The 16,562-nt window shown below is 37.5% G+C and overlaps 9 non-coding genes across 9 annotated transcripts; all 9 read right to left on the bottom strand.

Moving 5' to 3' along the window:
• Nucleotides 1-349: 349 nt before the first annotated feature.
• TRNAC-GCA (transfer RNA cysteine (anticodon GCA)) lies at nucleotides 350-421 on the bottom strand. The gene has a single exon. It is a non-coding gene; the product is annotated as a tRNA-Cys (tRNA).
• A 1,012-nt stretch (nucleotides 422-1,433) lies between these two features.
• On the bottom strand, nucleotides 1,434-1,505 carry TRNAC-GCA (transfer RNA cysteine (anticodon GCA)). Its single transcript has one exon. It is a non-coding gene; the product is annotated as a tRNA-Cys (tRNA).
• A 3,180-nt stretch (nucleotides 1,506-4,685) lies between these two features.
• TRNAC-GCA (transfer RNA cysteine (anticodon GCA)) lies at nucleotides 4,686-4,757 on the bottom strand. Its single transcript has one exon. It is a non-coding gene; the product is annotated as a tRNA-Cys (tRNA).
• Nucleotides 4,758-7,933: 3,176 nt separating this feature from the next.
• Nucleotides 7,934-8,005, bottom strand: TRNAC-GCA (transfer RNA cysteine (anticodon GCA)). The gene has a single exon. It is a non-coding gene; the product is annotated as a tRNA-Cys (tRNA).
• Nucleotides 8,006-9,014: 1,009 nt separating this feature from the next.
• On the bottom strand, nucleotides 9,015-9,086 carry TRNAC-GCA (transfer RNA cysteine (anticodon GCA)). Its single transcript has one exon. It is a non-coding gene; the product is annotated as a tRNA-Cys (tRNA).
• A 1,009-nt stretch (nucleotides 9,087-10,095) lies between these two features.
• TRNAC-GCA (transfer RNA cysteine (anticodon GCA)) lies at nucleotides 10,096-10,167 on the bottom strand. Its single transcript has one exon. It is a non-coding gene; the product is annotated as a tRNA-Cys (tRNA).
• Nucleotides 10,168-13,343: 3,176 nt separating this feature from the next.
• Nucleotides 13,344-13,415, bottom strand: TRNAC-GCA (transfer RNA cysteine (anticodon GCA)). Its single transcript has one exon. It is a non-coding gene; the product is annotated as a tRNA-Cys (tRNA).
• Nucleotides 13,416-14,424: 1,009 nt separating this feature from the next.
• On the bottom strand, nucleotides 14,425-14,496 carry TRNAC-GCA (transfer RNA cysteine (anticodon GCA)). Its single transcript has one exon. It is a non-coding gene; the product is annotated as a tRNA-Cys (tRNA).
• A 1,009-nt stretch (nucleotides 14,497-15,505) lies between these two features.
• On the bottom strand, nucleotides 15,506-15,577 carry TRNAC-GCA (transfer RNA cysteine (anticodon GCA)). Its single transcript has one exon. It is a non-coding gene; the product is annotated as a tRNA-Cys (tRNA).
• Between the last annotated feature and the right edge of the window lie 985 nt (nucleotides 15,578-16,562).

Below are 16,562 nucleotides of genomic sequence, written 5' to 3'. Positions count from 1 at the left end.
AATAGATTGACTGCTTTGCTCCCAAGTTTTATACGCCATTTCTTCAGTGCAATACAAGAAAGCACCAAACAGTATAACAAAGTTGTCAATTGGTTTCATAGTCCATTCCCTTAGTCTAGTGCTGTGAAAGGAAGAGCCGAATTCCAAAATTGATCAATGATTTTCAGAAATTTCCCAAAGGGAATACCAAGCCGAATGTTAAAAACTGCATTTACTCACAGGTTTTGAGCAGGAATCACTGAAATGCGATTAAAGTGCAATATCCAAGGGAACACTGACTCTGTCAAAGATGATCCAAATGGAATTGATGAAAAGTCCCAATTACAAACAACAGAATCAAAATAGGGTGAGGGGACACCCGAATTTGAACCAGGGACCTCTTGATCTGCAGTCAAATGCTCTACCACTGAGCTATATCCCCAGCTTTTCAGTAAAATCAGAATGAGAAAATATCAGTACATCATGAAGGAGTGTGAGGATCATACTAAGTTGTGCCAGAAAGTACAACCTTGAAACTGTGGAACAGGAGAAGTAGTCCTTAATATTATTTATTAAAGGAAAACTGGATCATTTAAAAAACAGATTTATTTGTTTCATTGTTAGTTTATTTGAATAGGCAGTGGTACATAGGACCAATGCCTCTACATACAATGATTGTTTTGAAACATTCTTAAAGGGGAAGAAGTTTTTACGGGACACCTTATCATTTGAGGATTGGTTACCACAATCACTGAGATGGTGATGAAGTATGATTGTTTTGGGCCAAATTATGGTGGAAAAACATTTCTACGTACCACTACAATTCAGTATTTGGTAGGTACACCCAAACACCCCTTTCGAATACCTTTCATTTAATACATCAGAAAAAGCCATTTTGCGTTTGCAAATGGCCTGATTCTTCAGACCAGCCTTCTTGCAACTGCAATGATAGTTCGTACATCTTGCACGTAGGCAGAGCTTTTAAGGAGAAATTAAATAGTTCCTACGTTGCACAAAAATGAAATGCTTCAAACAAACACATACTTTGCATGCACAGAGAAGAGGTGGAATATATGTAAGACTGAAGACACAGGTGAAATGAGAAATAGATTGACTGCTTCGCTGCCAAGTTTTATACGCCATTTCTTCAGTGCAATACAAGAAAGCACCAAACAGTATAACAAAGTTGTCAATTGGTTTCATAGTCCATTCCCTTTGTTTAGTGCTGTGAAAGGAAAAGCCGAATTCCAAAATTGATCAATGATGTTTCAGAAATTTCCCAAAGGGAATACCAAGCCGAGTGTTAAAAACTGCATTTACTCACAGGTTTCGAGAAGCAAACACTGTAATGCCATTAAAGTGCAATATCCAAGGGAACACTGACTCTGTCAAAGATGATCCAAATGGAATTGATGGAAAGTCCCAATTACAAACAACAGAATCAAAATCGGGTGAGGGGACACCAGGATTTGAACCAGGGACCTCTTGATCTGCAGTCAAATGCTCTACCACTGAGCTATATCCCCAGCTTTATAGAACAATCAGAATGACAAAATATCAGTACATCATGAAAGAGTGTGAGGATCATACTAAGTTGTGCCAGAAAGTACAACCTTGAAACTGTGGAACAGGAGAAGTAGTCCTTAATATTATTTATTAAAGGAAAACTGGATCAATTAAAAAAAACAGATTTATTTGTTTCATTGTTATTTTATTTGAATAGGCAGTGGTACATAGGACCAATGCCTCTACATACAATGATTGTTTTGAAACATTCTTAAAGGGGAAGAGGTTTTTACGGGACACCTTATCATTTGAGGATTGGTTACCACAATCACGGAGATGGTGATGAAGTATGATTGTTTTGGGCCAAATTATGGTGGAAAAACATTTCCACATACCACTACAATTCGGTATGTGGAAGGTACACCCAAACACCCCTTTCGAATACCTTCCATTTAATACATCAGAAAAAGCCATTTTGCGTTTGCAAATGGCCTGATTCTTCAGACCTCCCTTCTTGCAACTGCAATATTAGTTCGTACATCTTGCACGTAGGCAGAGCTTTTAAGGAGAAATTAAATAGTTCCTACGTTGCACAAAAATGAAGTGCTTCAAACAAACACATACTTTGCATGCACAGAGAAGAGGTGGAATATATGTAAGACTGAAGACACAGGTGAAATGAGAAATAGATTACTGCTTCGCTGCCAAGTTTTATACGCCATTTCTTCAGTGCAATACAAGAAAGCACCAAACAGCATAACAAAGTTGTCAATTGGTTTCATAGTCCATTCCCTTTGTTTAGTGCTGTGAAAGGAAGAGCCGAATTCCAAAATTAATCAATGATGTTTCAGAAATTTCCCAAAGGGAATAACAAGCCGAGTGTTAAAAACTGCATTTACTCACAGGTTTTGAGCAGGAAACACTGAAATGCTATTAAAGTGCAATATCCAAGGGAACACTGACTCTGTCAAAGATGATCCAAATGGAATTGATGAAAAGTCCCAATTACAAACAACAGAATCAAAATAGGGTGAGGGGACACCCGGATTTGAACCAGGGACCTCTTGATCTGCAGTCAAATGCTCTACCACTTAGCTATATCCCCAGCTTTCCAGTAAACTCAGAATGAGAAAATATCAGTACATCATGAAGGAGTGTGAGGATCATACTAAGTTGTGCCAGAAAGTACAACCTTGAAACTGTGGAACAGGAGAAGTAGTCCTTAATATTATTTATTAAAGGAAAACTGGATTATTTAAAAAACAGATTTATTTGTTTCATTGTTATTTTATTTGAATAGGCAGTGGTACATAGGACCAATGCCTCTACATACAATGATTGTTTTGAAACATTCTTAAAGGGGAAGAGGTTTTTACGGGACACCTTATCATTTGAGGATTGGTTACCACAATCACTGAGATGGTGATGAAGTATGATTGTTTTGGGCCAAATTATGGTGGAAAAACATTTCTACGTACCACTACAATTCGGTATTTGGAAGGCACACCCAAACACCCCTTTCGAATACCTTCCATTTAATACGTCAGAAAAATCCATTTTGCGTTTGAAAATGGCCTGATTCTTCAGACCAGCCTTCTTGCAACTGCAATGATAGTTCGTACATCTTGCACGTAGGCAGAGCTTTTAAGGAGAAAATAAATAGTTCCTACGTTGCACAAAAATGAAATGCTTCAAACAAACACATACTTTGCATGCACAGAGAAGAGGTGGAATATATGTAAGACTGAAGACACAGGTGAAATGAGAAATAGATTGACTGCTTTGCTGCCAAGTTTTATACGCCATTTCTTCAGTGCAATACAAGAAAGCACTAAACAGTATAACAAAGTTGTCAATTGGTTTCATAGTCCATTCCCTTAGTCTAGTGCTGTGAAAGGAAGAGCCGAATTCCAAAATTGATCAATGATTTTCAGAAATTTCCCAAAGGGAATACCAAGCCGAATGTTAAAAACTGCATTTACTCACAGGTTTTGAGCAGGAATCACTGAAATGCGATTAAAGTGCAATATCCAAGGGAACACTGACTCTGTCAAAGATGATCCAAATGGAATTGATGGAAAGTCCCAATTACAAACAACAGAATCAAAATAGGGTGAGGGGACACCCGGATTTGAACCAGGGACCTCTTGATCTGCAGTCAAATGCTCTACCACTTAGCTATATCCCCAGCTTTTCAGTAAAATCAGAATGAGAAAATATCAGTACATCATGAAGGAGTGTGAGGATCATACTAAGTTGTGCCAGAAAGTACAACCTTGAAACTGTGGAACAGGAGAAGTAGTCCTTAATATTATTTATTAAAGGAAAACTGGATCATTTAAAAAACAGATTTATTTGTTTCATTGTTAGTTTATTTGAATAGGCAGTGGTACATAGGACCAATGCCTCTACATACAATGATTGTTTTGAAACATTCTTAAAGGGGAAGAAGTTTTTACGGGACACCTTATCATTTGAGGATTGGTTACCACAATCACTGAGATGGTGATGAAGTATGATTGTTTTGGGCCAAATTATGGTGGAAAAACATTTCTACGTACCACTACAATTCGGTATTTGGTAGGTACACCCAAACACCCCTTTCGAATACCTTTCATTTAATACATCAGAAAAAGCCATTTTGCGTTTGCAAATGGCCTGATTCTTCAGACCAGCCTTCTTGCAACTGCAATGATAGTTCGTACATCTTGCACGTAGGCAGAGCTTTTAAGGAGAAATTAAATAGTTCCTACGTTGCACAAAAATGAAATGCTTCAAACAAACACATACTTTGCATGCACAGAGAAGAGGTGGAATATATGTAAGACTGAAGACACAGGTGAAATGAGAAATAGATTGACTGCTTCGCTGCCAAGTTTTATACGCCATTTCTTCAGTGCAATACAAGAAAGCACCAAACAGTATAACAAAGTTGTCAATTGGTTTCATAGTCCATTCCCTTTGTTTAGTGCTGTGAAAGGAAAAGCCGAATTCCAAAATTGATCAATGATGTTTCAGAAATTTCCCAAAGGGAATACCAAGCCGAGTGTTAAAAACTGCATTTACTCACAGGTTTTGAGAAGCAAACACTGTAATGCCATTAAAGTGCAATATCCAAGGGAACACTGACTCTGTCAAAGATGATCGAAATGGAATTGATGGAAAGTCCCAATTACAAACAACAGAATCAAAATAGGGTGAGGGGACACCAGGATTTGAACCAGGGACCTCTTGATCTGCAGTCAAATGCTCTACCACTGAGCTATATCCCCAGCTTAATAGTACAATCAGAATGACAAAATATCAGTACATCATGAAAGAGTGTGAGGATCATACTAAGTTGTTCCGGAAAGTACAACCTTGAAACTGTGTTACAGGAGAAGTAGTCCTTAATATTATTTATTAAAGGAAAACTGGATCATTTAAAAAACAGATCTTTGTTTCATTGTTATTTTATTTGAATAGGCAGTGGTACATAGGACCAATGCCTCTACATACAATGATTGTTTTGAAACATTCTTAAAGGAGAAGAGGTTTTTACGGGACACCTTATCATTTGAGGATTGGTTACCACAATCACGGAGATGGTGATGAAGTATGATTGTTTTGGGCCAAATTATGGTGGAAAAACATTTCCACATACCACTACAATATGGTATTTGGAAGGTACACCCAAACACCCCTTTCGAATACCTTCCATTTAATACATCAGAAAAAGCCATTTTGCGTTTGCAAATGGCCTGATTCTTCAGACCACCCTTCTTGCAACTGCAATGATAGTTCGTACATCTTGCACGTAGGCAGAGCTTTTAAGGAGAAATTAAATAGTTCCTACGTTGCACAAAAATGAAGTGCTTCAAACAAACACATACTTTGCATGCACAGAGAAGAGGTGGAATATATGTAAGACTGAAGACACAGGTGAAATGAGAAATAGATTACTGCTTCGTTGCCAAGTTTTATACGCCATTTCTTCAGTGCAATACAAGAAAGCACCAAACAGTATAACAAAGTTGTCAATTGGTTTCATAGTCCATTCCCTTTGTTTAGTGCTGTGAAATGAAGAGCCGAATTCCAAAATTAATCAATGATGTTTCAGAAATTTCCCAAAGGGAATAACAAGCCGAGTGTTAAAAACTGCATTTACTCACAGGTTTTGAGCAGGAAATACTGAAATGCTATTAAAGTGCAATATCCAAGGGAACACTGACTCTGTCAAAGATGATCCATATGGAATAGATGAAAAATCCCAATTACAAACAACAGAATCAAAATAGGGTGAGGGGACACCCGGATTTGAACCAGGGACCTCTTGATCTGCAATCAAATGCTCTACCACTGAGCTATATCCACAGCTTTTCAGTAAAATCAGAATGACAATATATCAGTACATCATGAAAGAGTGTGAGGATCATACTACGTTGTGCCAGAAAGTACAACCTTGAAACTGTGGAACAGGAGAAGTAGTCCTTAATATTATTTATTAAAGGAAAACTGGATTATTTAAAAAACAGATTTATTTGTTTCATTGTTATTTTATTTGAATAGGCAGTGGTACATAGGACCAATGCCTCTACATACAATGATTGTTTTGAAACATTCTTAAAGGGGAAGAGGTTTTTACGGGACACCTTATCATTTGAGGATTGGTTACCACAATCACTGAGATGGTGATGAAGTATGATTGTTTTGGGCCAAATTATGGTGGAAAAACATTTCTACGTACCACTACAATTCGGTATTTGGAAGGCACACCCAAACACCCCTTTCGAATACCTTCCATTTAATACATCAGAAAAATCCATTTTGCGTTTGAAAATGGCCTGATTCTTCAGACCAGCCTTCTTGCAACTGCAATGATAGTTCGTACATCTTGCACGTAGGCAGAGCTTTTAAGGAGAAAATAAATAGTTCCTACGTTGCACAAAAATGAAGTGCTTCAAACAAATACATACTTTGCATGCACAGAGAAGAGGTGGAATATATGTAAGACTGAAGACACAGGTGAAATGAGAAATAGATTGACTGCTTCGCTGCCAAGTTTTAGACGCCATTTCTTCAGTGCAATACAAGAAAGCACCAAACAGTATAACAAAGTTGTCAATTGGTTTCATAGTCCATTCCCTTAGTCTAGTGCTGTGAAAGGAAGAGCCGAATTCCAAAATTGATCAATGATTTTCAGAAATTTCCCAAAGGGAATACCAAGCTGAGTGTTAAAAACTGCATTTACTCACAGGTTTTGAGCAGGAATCACTGAAATGCTATTAAAGTGCAATATCCAAGGGAACACTGACTCTGTCAAAGATGATCCAAATGGAATTGATGAAAAGTCCCAATTACAAACAACAGAATCAAAATAGGGTGAGGGGACACCGGGATTTGAACCAGGGATCTCTTGATCTGCAGTCAAATGCTCTACCACTGAGCTATATCCCCAGCTTTTCAGGAAAATCAGAATGAAAAAATATCAGTACATCATGAAAGAGTGTGAGGATCATACTAAGTTCTGAAAGAAAGTACAACCTTGAAACTGTGGAACAGGAGAAGTAGTCCTTAATATTATTTATTAAAGGAAAACTGGATCATTTAAAAAACAGATTTATTTGTTTCATTGTTAGTTTATTTGAATAGGCAGTGGGACATAGGACCAATGCCTCTACATACAATGATTGTTTTGAAACATTCTTAAAGGGGAAGAAGTTTTTACGGGACACCTTATCATTTGAGGATTGGTTACCACAATCACTGAGATGGTGATGAAGTATGATTGTTTTGGGCCAAATTATGGTGGAAAAACATTTCTACGTACCACTACAATTCGGTATTTGGTAGGTACACCCAAACACCCCTTTCGAATACCTTTCATTAAATACATCAGAAAAAGCCATTTTGCGTTTGCAAGTGGCCTGATTCTTCAGACCAGCCTTCTTGCAACTGCAATGATAGTTCGTACATGTTGCACGTAGGCAGAGCTTTTAAGGAGAAATTAAATAGTTCCTACGTTGCACAAAAATGAAATGCTTCAAACAAACACATACTTTGCATGCACAGAGAAGAGGTGGAATATATGTAAGACTGAAGACACAGGTGAAATGAGAAATAGATTGACTGCTTCGCTGCCAAGTTTTATACGCCATTTCTTCAGTGCAATACAAGAAAGCACCAAACAGTATAACAAAGTTGTCAATTGGTTTCATAGTCCATTCCCTTTGTATAGTGCTGTGAAAGGAAAAGCCGAATTCCAAAATTGATCAATGATGTTTCAGAAATTTCCCAAAGGGAATACCAAGCCGAGTGTTAAAAACTGCATTTACTCACAGGTTTTGAGAAGCAAACACTGTAATGCCATTAAAGTGCAATATCCAAGGGAACACTGACTCTGTCAAAGATGATCCAAATGGAATTGATGGAAAGTCCCAATTACAAACAACAGAATTAAAATAGGGTGAGGGGACACCAGGATTTGAACCAGGGACCTCTTGATCTGCAGTCAAATGCTCTACCACTGAGCTATATCCCCAGCTTTATAGTACAACCAGAATGACAAAATATCAGTACATCATGAAAGAGTGAGAGGATCATACTAAGTTGTTCCGGAAAGTACAACTTTGAAACTGTGTTACAGGAGCAGTAGTCCTTAATATTATTTATTAAAGGAAAACTGGATCATTTAAAAAACAGATATTTGTTTCATTGTTATTTTATTTGAATAGGCAGTGGTACATAGGACCAATGCCTCTACATACAATGATTGTTTTGAAACATTCTTAAAGGGGAAGAGGTTTTTACAGGACACCTTATCATTTGAGGATTGGTTACCACAATCACTGAGATGGTCATGAAGTATGATTGTTTTGGGCCAAATTATGGTGGAAAAACATTTCTACGTACCACTACAATTCGATATTTGGAAGGTACACCTAAACACCCCTTTCGAATACCTTCCATTTAATACATCAGAAAAAGCCATTTTGAGTTTGCAAATGGCCTGATTCTTCAGACCAGCCTTCTTGCAACTGCAATGATAGTTCGTACATCTTGCACGTAGGCAGAGCTTTTAAGGAGAAATAAATAGTTCCTACGTTGCACAAAAATTAAGCGCTTCAAACAAACACATACTTTGCATGCACAGAGAAGAGGTGGAATATATGTAAGACTGAAGACACAGGTGAAATGAGAAATATATTGACTGCTTCGCTGCCAAGTTTTATACGCCATTTCTTCAGTGCAATACAAGAAAGCACCAAACAGTATAACAAAGTTGTCAATTGGTTTCATAGTCCATTCCCTTTGTTTAGTGCTGTGAAAGGAAGAGCCGAATTCCAAAATTGATCAATGATGTTTCAGAAATTTCCCAAAGGGAATAACAAGCCGACTGTTAAAAACTGCATTCACTCACAGGTTTTGAGTAGGAAACACTGAAATGCTATTAAAGTGCAATATCCAAGGGAACACTGACTCTGTCAAAGATGATCCAAATGGAATTGATGAAAAGTCCCAATTACAAACAACAGAATCAAAATAGGGAGAGAGGACACCCGGATTTGAACCAGGGACCTCTTGATCTGCAGTCAAATGCTCTACCACTGAGCTATATCCCCAGCTTTATAGTACAATCAGAATGACAAAATATCAGTACATCATGAAAGAGTGAGAGGATCATACTAAGTTGTTCCGGAAAGTACAACCATGAAACTGTGTTACAGGAGAAGTAGTCCTTAATATTATTTATTAAAGGAAAACTGGATCATTTAAAAAACAGATATTTGTTTCATTGTTATTTTATTTGAATAGGCAGTGGTACATAGGACCAATGCCTCTACATACAATGATTGTTTTGAAACATTCTTAAAGGGGAAGAGGTTTTTACGGGACACCTTATCATTTGAGGATTGGTTACCACAATCACTGAGATGGTGATGAAGTGTGATTGTTTTGGGCCAAATTATGGTGGAAAAACATTTCTACGTACCACTACAATTCGGTATTTGGAAGGTACACCTAAACACCCCTATCGAATACCTTCCATTTAATACATCAGAAAAAACCATTTTGTGTTTGCAAATGGCCTGATTCTTCAGACCAGCCTTCTTGCAACTGCAATGATAGTGCGTACATCTTGCACGTAGGCAGAGCTTTTAAGGAGAAATAAATAGTTCCTACGTTGCACAAAAATGAAATGCTTCAAACAAACACATACTTTGCATGCACAGAGAAGAGGTGGAATATATGTAAGACTGAAGACACAGGTGAAATGAGAAAAAGATTGACTGCTTCGCTGCCAAGTTTTATACGCCATTTCTTCAGTGCAATACAAGAAAGCACCAAACAGTATAACAAAGTTGTCAATTGGTTTCATAGTCCATTCCCTTTGTTTAGTGCTGTGAAAGGAAGAGTTGAATTCCAAAATTGATCAATGATGTTTCAGAAATTTCCCAAAGGGAATACCAAGCCGAGTGTTAAAAACTGCATTTACTCACAGGTTTTGAGAAGCAAACACTGTAATGCCATTAAAGTGCAATATCCAAGGGAACACTGACTCTGTCAAAGATGATCCAAATGGAATTGATGGAAAGTCCCAATTACAAACAACAGAATCAAAATAGGGTGAGGGGACACCCAGATTTGAACCAGGGACCTCTTGATCTGCAGTCAAATGCTCTACCACTGAGCTATATCCCCAGCTTTACAGTACAATCAGAATGACAAAATAACAGTACATCATGAAAGAGTGAGAGGATCATACTAAGTTGTTCCGGAAAGTACAACCTTGAAACTGTGTTACAGGAGAAGTAGTCCTTAATATTATGTATTAAAGGAAAACTGGATCATTTAAAAAACAGATATTTGTTTCATTGTTATTTTATTTGAATAGGCAGTGGTACATAGGACCAATGCCTCTACATACAATGATTGTTTTGAAACATTCTTAAAGGGGAAGAGGTTTTTACGGGACACCTTATCATTTGAGGATTGGTTACCACAATCACTGAGATGGTGATGAAGTATGATTGTTTTGGGCCAAATTATGGTGGAAAAACATTTCCACATACCACTACAATATGGTATTTGGAAGGTACACCCAAACACCCCTTTCGAATACCTTCCATTTAATACATCAGAAAAAGCCATTTTGCGTTTGCAAATGGCCTGATTCTTCAGACCACCCTTCTTGCAACTGCAATGATAGTTCGTACATCTTGCACGTAGGCAGAGCTTTTAAGGAGAAATTAAATAGTTCCTACGTTGCACAAAAATGAAGTGCTTCAAACAAACACATACTTTGCATGCACAGAGAAGAGGTGGAATATATGTAAGACTGAAGACACAGGTGAAATGAGAAATAGATTACTGCTTCGTTGCCAAGTTTTATACGCCATTTCTTCAGTGCAATACAAGAAAGCACCAAACAGTATAACAAAGTTGTCAATTGGTTTCATAGTCCATTCCCTTTGTTTAGTGCTGTGAAATGAAGAGCCGAATTCCAAAATTAATCAATGATGTTTCAGAAATTTCCCAAAGGGAATAACAAGCCGAGTGTTAAAAACTGCATTTACTCACAGGTTTTGAGCAGGAAATACTGAAATGCTATTAAAGTGCAATATCCAAGGGAACACTGACTCTGTCAAAGATGATCCATATGGAATAGATGAAAAATCCCAATTACAAACAACAGAATCAAAATAGGGTGAGGGGACACCCGGATTTGAACCAGGGACCTCTTGATCTGCAATCAAATGCTCTACCACTGAGCTATATCCACAGCTTTTCAGTAAAATCAGAATGACAATATATCAGTACATCATGAAAGAGTGTGAGGATCATACTACGTTGTGCCAGAAAGTACAACCTTGAAACTGTGGAACAGGAGAAGTAGTCCTTAATATTATTTATTAAAGGAAAACTGGATTATTTAAAAAACAGATTTATTTGTTTCATTGTTATTTTATTTGAATAGGCAGTGGTACATAGGACCAATGCCTCTACATACAATGATTGTTTTGAAACATTCTTAAAGGGGAAGAGGTTTTTACGGGACACCTTATCATTTGAGGATTGGTTACCACAATCACTGAGATGGTGATGAAGTATGATTGTTTTGGGCCAAATTATGGTGGAAAAACATTTCTACGTACCACTACAATTCGGTATTTGGAAGGCACACCCAAACACCCCTTTCGAATACCTTCCATTTAATACATCAGAAAAATCAATTTTGCGTTTGAAAATGGCCTGATTCTTCAGACCAGCCTTCTTGCAACTGCAATGATAGTTCGTACATCTTGCACGTAGGCAGAGCTTTTAAGGAGAAAATAAATAGTTCCTACGTTGCACAAAAATGAAGTGCTTCAAACAAATACATACTTTGCATGCACAGAGAAGAGGTGGAATATATGTAAGACTGAAGACACAGGTGAAATGAGAAATAGATTGACTGCTTCGCTGCCAAGTTTTAGACGCCATTTCTTCAGTGCAATACAAGAAAGCACCAAACAGTATAACAAAGTTGTCAATTGGTTTCATAGTCCATTCCCTTAGTCTAGTGCTGTGAAAGGAAGAGCCGAATTCCAAAATTGATCAATGATTTTCAGAAATTTCCCAAAGGGAATACCAAGCTGAGTGTTAAAAACTGCATTTACTCACAGGTTTTGAGCAGGAATCACTGAAATGCTATTAAAGTGCAATATCCAAGGGAACACTGACTCTGTCAAAGATGATCCAAATGGAATTGATGAAAAGTCCCAATTACAAACAACAGAATCAAAATAGGGTGAGGGGACACCGGGATTTGAACCAGGGATCTCTTGATCTGCAGTCAAATGCTCTACCACTGAGCTATATCCCCAGCTTTTCAGGAAAATCAGAATGAAAAAATATCAGTACATCATGAAAGAGTGTGAGGATCATACTAAGTTCTGAAAGAAAGTACAACCTTGAAACTGTGGAACAGGAGAAGTAGTCCTTAATATTATTTATTAAAGGAAAACTGGATCATTTAAAAAACAGATTTATTTGTTTCATTGTTAGTTTATTTGAATAGGCAGTGGGACATAGGACCAATGCCTCTACATACAATGATTGTTTTGAAACATTCTTAAAGGGGAAGAAGTTTTTACGGGACACCTTATCATTTGAGGATTGGTTACCACAATCACTGAGATGGTGATGAAGTATGATTGTTTTGGGCCAAATTATGGTGGAAAAACATTTCTACGTACCACTACAATTCGGTATTTGGTAGGTACACCCAAACACCCCTTTCGAATACCTTTCATTAAATACATCAGAAAAAGCCATTTTGCGTTTGCAAGTGGCCTGATTCTTCAGACCAGCCTTCTTGCAACTGCAATGATAGTTCGTACATGTTGCACGTAGGCAGAGCTTTTAAGGAGAAATTAAATAGTTCCTACGTTGCACAAAAATGAAATGCTTCAAACAAACACATACTTTGCATGCACAGAGAAGAGGTGGAATATATGTAAGACTGAAGACACAGGTGAAATGAGAAATAGATTGACTGCTTCGCTGCCAAGTTTTATACACCATTTCTTCAGTGCAATACAAGAAAGCACCAAACAGTATAACAAAGTTGTCAATTGGTTTCATAGTCCATTCCCTTTGTATAGTGCTGTGAAAGGAAAAGCCGAATTCCAAAATTGATCAATGATGTTTCAGAAATTTCCCAAAGGGAATACCAAGCCGAGTGTTAAAAACTGCATTTACTCACAGGTTTTGAGAAGCAAACACTGTAATGCCATTAAAGTGCAATATCCAAGGGAACACTGACTCTGTCAAAGATGATCCAAATGGAATTGATGGAAAGTCCCAATTACAAACAACAGAATTAAAATAGGGTGAGGGGACACCAGGATTTGAACCAGGGACCTCTTGATCTGCAGTCAAATGCTCTACCACTGAGCTATATCCCCTGCTTTATAGTACAACAAGAATGACAAAATATCAGTACATCATGAAAGAGTGAGAGGATCATACTAAGTTGTTCCGGAAAGTACAACTTTGAAACTGTGTTACAGGAGCAGTAGTCCTTAATATTATTTATTAAAGGAAAACTGGATCATTTAAAAAACAGATATTTGTTTCATTGTTATTTTATTTGAATAGGCAGTGGTACATAGGACCAATGCCTCTACATACAATGATTGTTTTGAAACATTCTTAAAGGGGAAGAGGTTTTTACGGGACACCTTATCATTTGAGGATTGGTTACCACAATCACTGAGATGGTGATGAAGTATGATTGTTTTGGGCCAAATTATGGTGGAAAAACATTTCTACGTACCACTACAATTCGATATTTGAAAGGTACACCTAAACACCCCTTTCGAATACCTTCCATTTAATACATCAGAAAAAGCAATTTTGAGTTTGCAAATGGCCTGATTCTTCAGACCAGCCTTCTTGCAACTGCAATGATAGTTCGTACATCTTGCACGTAGGCAGAGCTTTTAAGGAGAAATAAATAGTTCCTACGTTGCACAAAAATTAAGCGCTTCAAACAAACACATACTTTGCATGCACAGAGAAGAGGTGGAATATATGTAAGACTGAAGACACAGGTGAAATGAGAAATATATTGACTGCTTCGCTGCCAAGTTTTATACGCCATTTCTTCAGTGCAATACAAGAAAGCACCAAACAGTATAACAAAGTTGTCAATTGGTTTCATAGTCCATTCCCTTTGTTTAGTGCTGTGAAAGGAAGAGCCGAATTCCAAAATTGATCAATGATGTTTCAGAAATTTCCCAAAGGGAATAACAAGCCGACTGTTAAAAACTGCATTCACTCACAGGTTTTGAGCAGGAAACACTGAAATGCTATTAAAGTGCAATATCCAAGGGAACACTGACTCTGTCAAAGATGATCCAAATGGAATTGATGAAAAGTCCCAATTACAAACAACAGAATCAAAATAGGGAGAGAGGACACCCGGATTTGAACCAGGGACCTCTTGATCTGCAGTCAAATGCTCTACCACTGAGCTATATCCCCAGCTTTATAGTACAATCAGAATGACAAAATATCAGTACATCATGAAAGAGTGAGAGGATCATACTAAGTTGTTCCGGAAAGTACAACCATGAAACTGTGTTACAGGAGAAGTAGTCCTTAATATTATTTATTAAAGGAAAACTGGATCATTTAAAAAACAGATATTTGTTTCATTGTTATTTTATTTGAATAGGCAGTGGTACATAGGACCAATGCCTCTACATACAATGATTGTTTTGAAACATTCTTAAAGGGGAAGAGGTTTTTACGGGACACCTTATCATTTGAGGATTGGTTACCACAATCACTGAGATGGTGATGAAGTGTGATTGTTTTGGGCCAAATTATGGTGGAAAAACATTTCTACGTACCACTACAATTCGGTATTTGGAAGGTACACCTAAACACCCCTATCGAATACCTTCCATTTAATACATCAGAAAAAACCATTTTGCGTTTGCAAATGGCCTGATTCTTCAGACCAGCCTTCTTGCAACTGCAATGATAGTGCGTACATCTTGCACGTAGGCAGAGCTTTTCAGGAGAAATAAATAGTTCCTACGTTGCACAAAAATGAAATGCTTCAAACAAACACATACTTTGCATGCACAGAGAAGAGGTGGAATATATGTAAGACTGAAGACACAGGTGAAATGAGAAAAAGATTGACTGCTTCGCTGCCAAGTTTTATACGCCATTTCTTCAGTGCAATACAAGAAAGCACCAAACAGTATAACAAAGTTGTCAATTGGTTTCATAGTCCATTCCCTTTGTTTAGTGCTGTGAAAGGAAGAGTTGAATTCCAAAATTGATCAATGATGTTTCAGAAATTTCCCAAAGGGAATACCAAGCCGAGTGTTAAAAACTGCATTTACTCACAGGTTTTGAGAAGCAAACACTGTAATGCCATTAAAGTGCAATATCCAAGGGAACACTGACTCTGTCAAAGATGATCCAAATGGAATTGATGGAAAGTCCCAATTACAAACAACAGAATCAAAATAGGGTGAGGGGACACCCAGATTTGAACCAGGGACCTCTTGATCTGCAGTCAAATGCTCTACCACTGAGCTATATCCCCAGCTTTACAGTACAATCAGAATGACAAAATAACAGTACATCATGAAAGAGTGAGAGGATCATACTAAGTTGTTCCGGAAAGTACAACCTTGAAACTGTGTTACAGGAGAAGTAGTCCTTAATATTATGTATTAAAGGAAAACTGGATCATTTAAAAAACAGATATTTGTTTCATTGTTATTTTATTTGAATAGGCAGTGGTACATAGGACCAATGCCTCTACATACAATGATTGTTTTGAAACATTCTTAAAGGGGAAGAGGTTTTTACGGGACACCTTATCATTTGAGGATTGGTTACCACAATCACTGAGATGGTGATGAAGTATGATTGTTTTGGGCCAAATTATGGTGGAAAAACATTGCTACGTACCACTACAATTCGGTATTTGGAAGGTACACCTCAACACCCCTTTCGAATACCTTCCATTTAATACATCAGAAAAAGCCATTTTGCGTTTGCAAATGGCCTGATTCTTCAGACCAGCCTTCTTGCAACTGCAATGATAGTTCGTACATCTTGCACGTAGGCAGAGCTTTTAAGGAGAAATTAAATAGTTCCTACGTTGCACAAAAATGAAGTGCTTCAAACAAACACATACTTTGCATGCACAGAGAAGAGGTGGAATATATGTAAGACTGAAGACACAGGTGAAATGAGAAATAGATTGACTGCTTCGCTGCCAAGTTTTATACGCCATTTCTTCAGTGCAATACAAGAAAGCACCAAACAGTATAACAAAGTTGTCAATTGGTTTCATAGTCCATTCCCTTTGTGTAGTGCTGTGAAAGGAAAAGCCGAATTCCAAAATTGATCAATGATGTTTCAGAAATTTCCCAAAGGGAATACCAAGCCGAGTGTTAAAAACTGCATTTACTCACAGGTTTTGAGAAGCAAACACTGTAATGCCATTAAAGTGCAATATCCAAGGGAACACTGACTCTGTCAAAGATGATCCAAATGGAATTGATGGAAAGTCCCAATTA

Source organism: Lissotriton helveticus, chromosome 1_2, assembly GCF_964261635.1.
Source record: "Lissotriton helveticus chromosome 1_2, aLisHel1.1, whole genome shotgun sequence".
Classification (NCBI taxonomy): Eukaryota; Metazoa; Chordata; class Amphibia; order Caudata; family Salamandridae; genus Lissotriton; species Lissotriton helveticus.
Note: the sequence above shows the minus strand (reverse complement) of the source record. Positions and strands in the feature narration are given on the sequence as shown.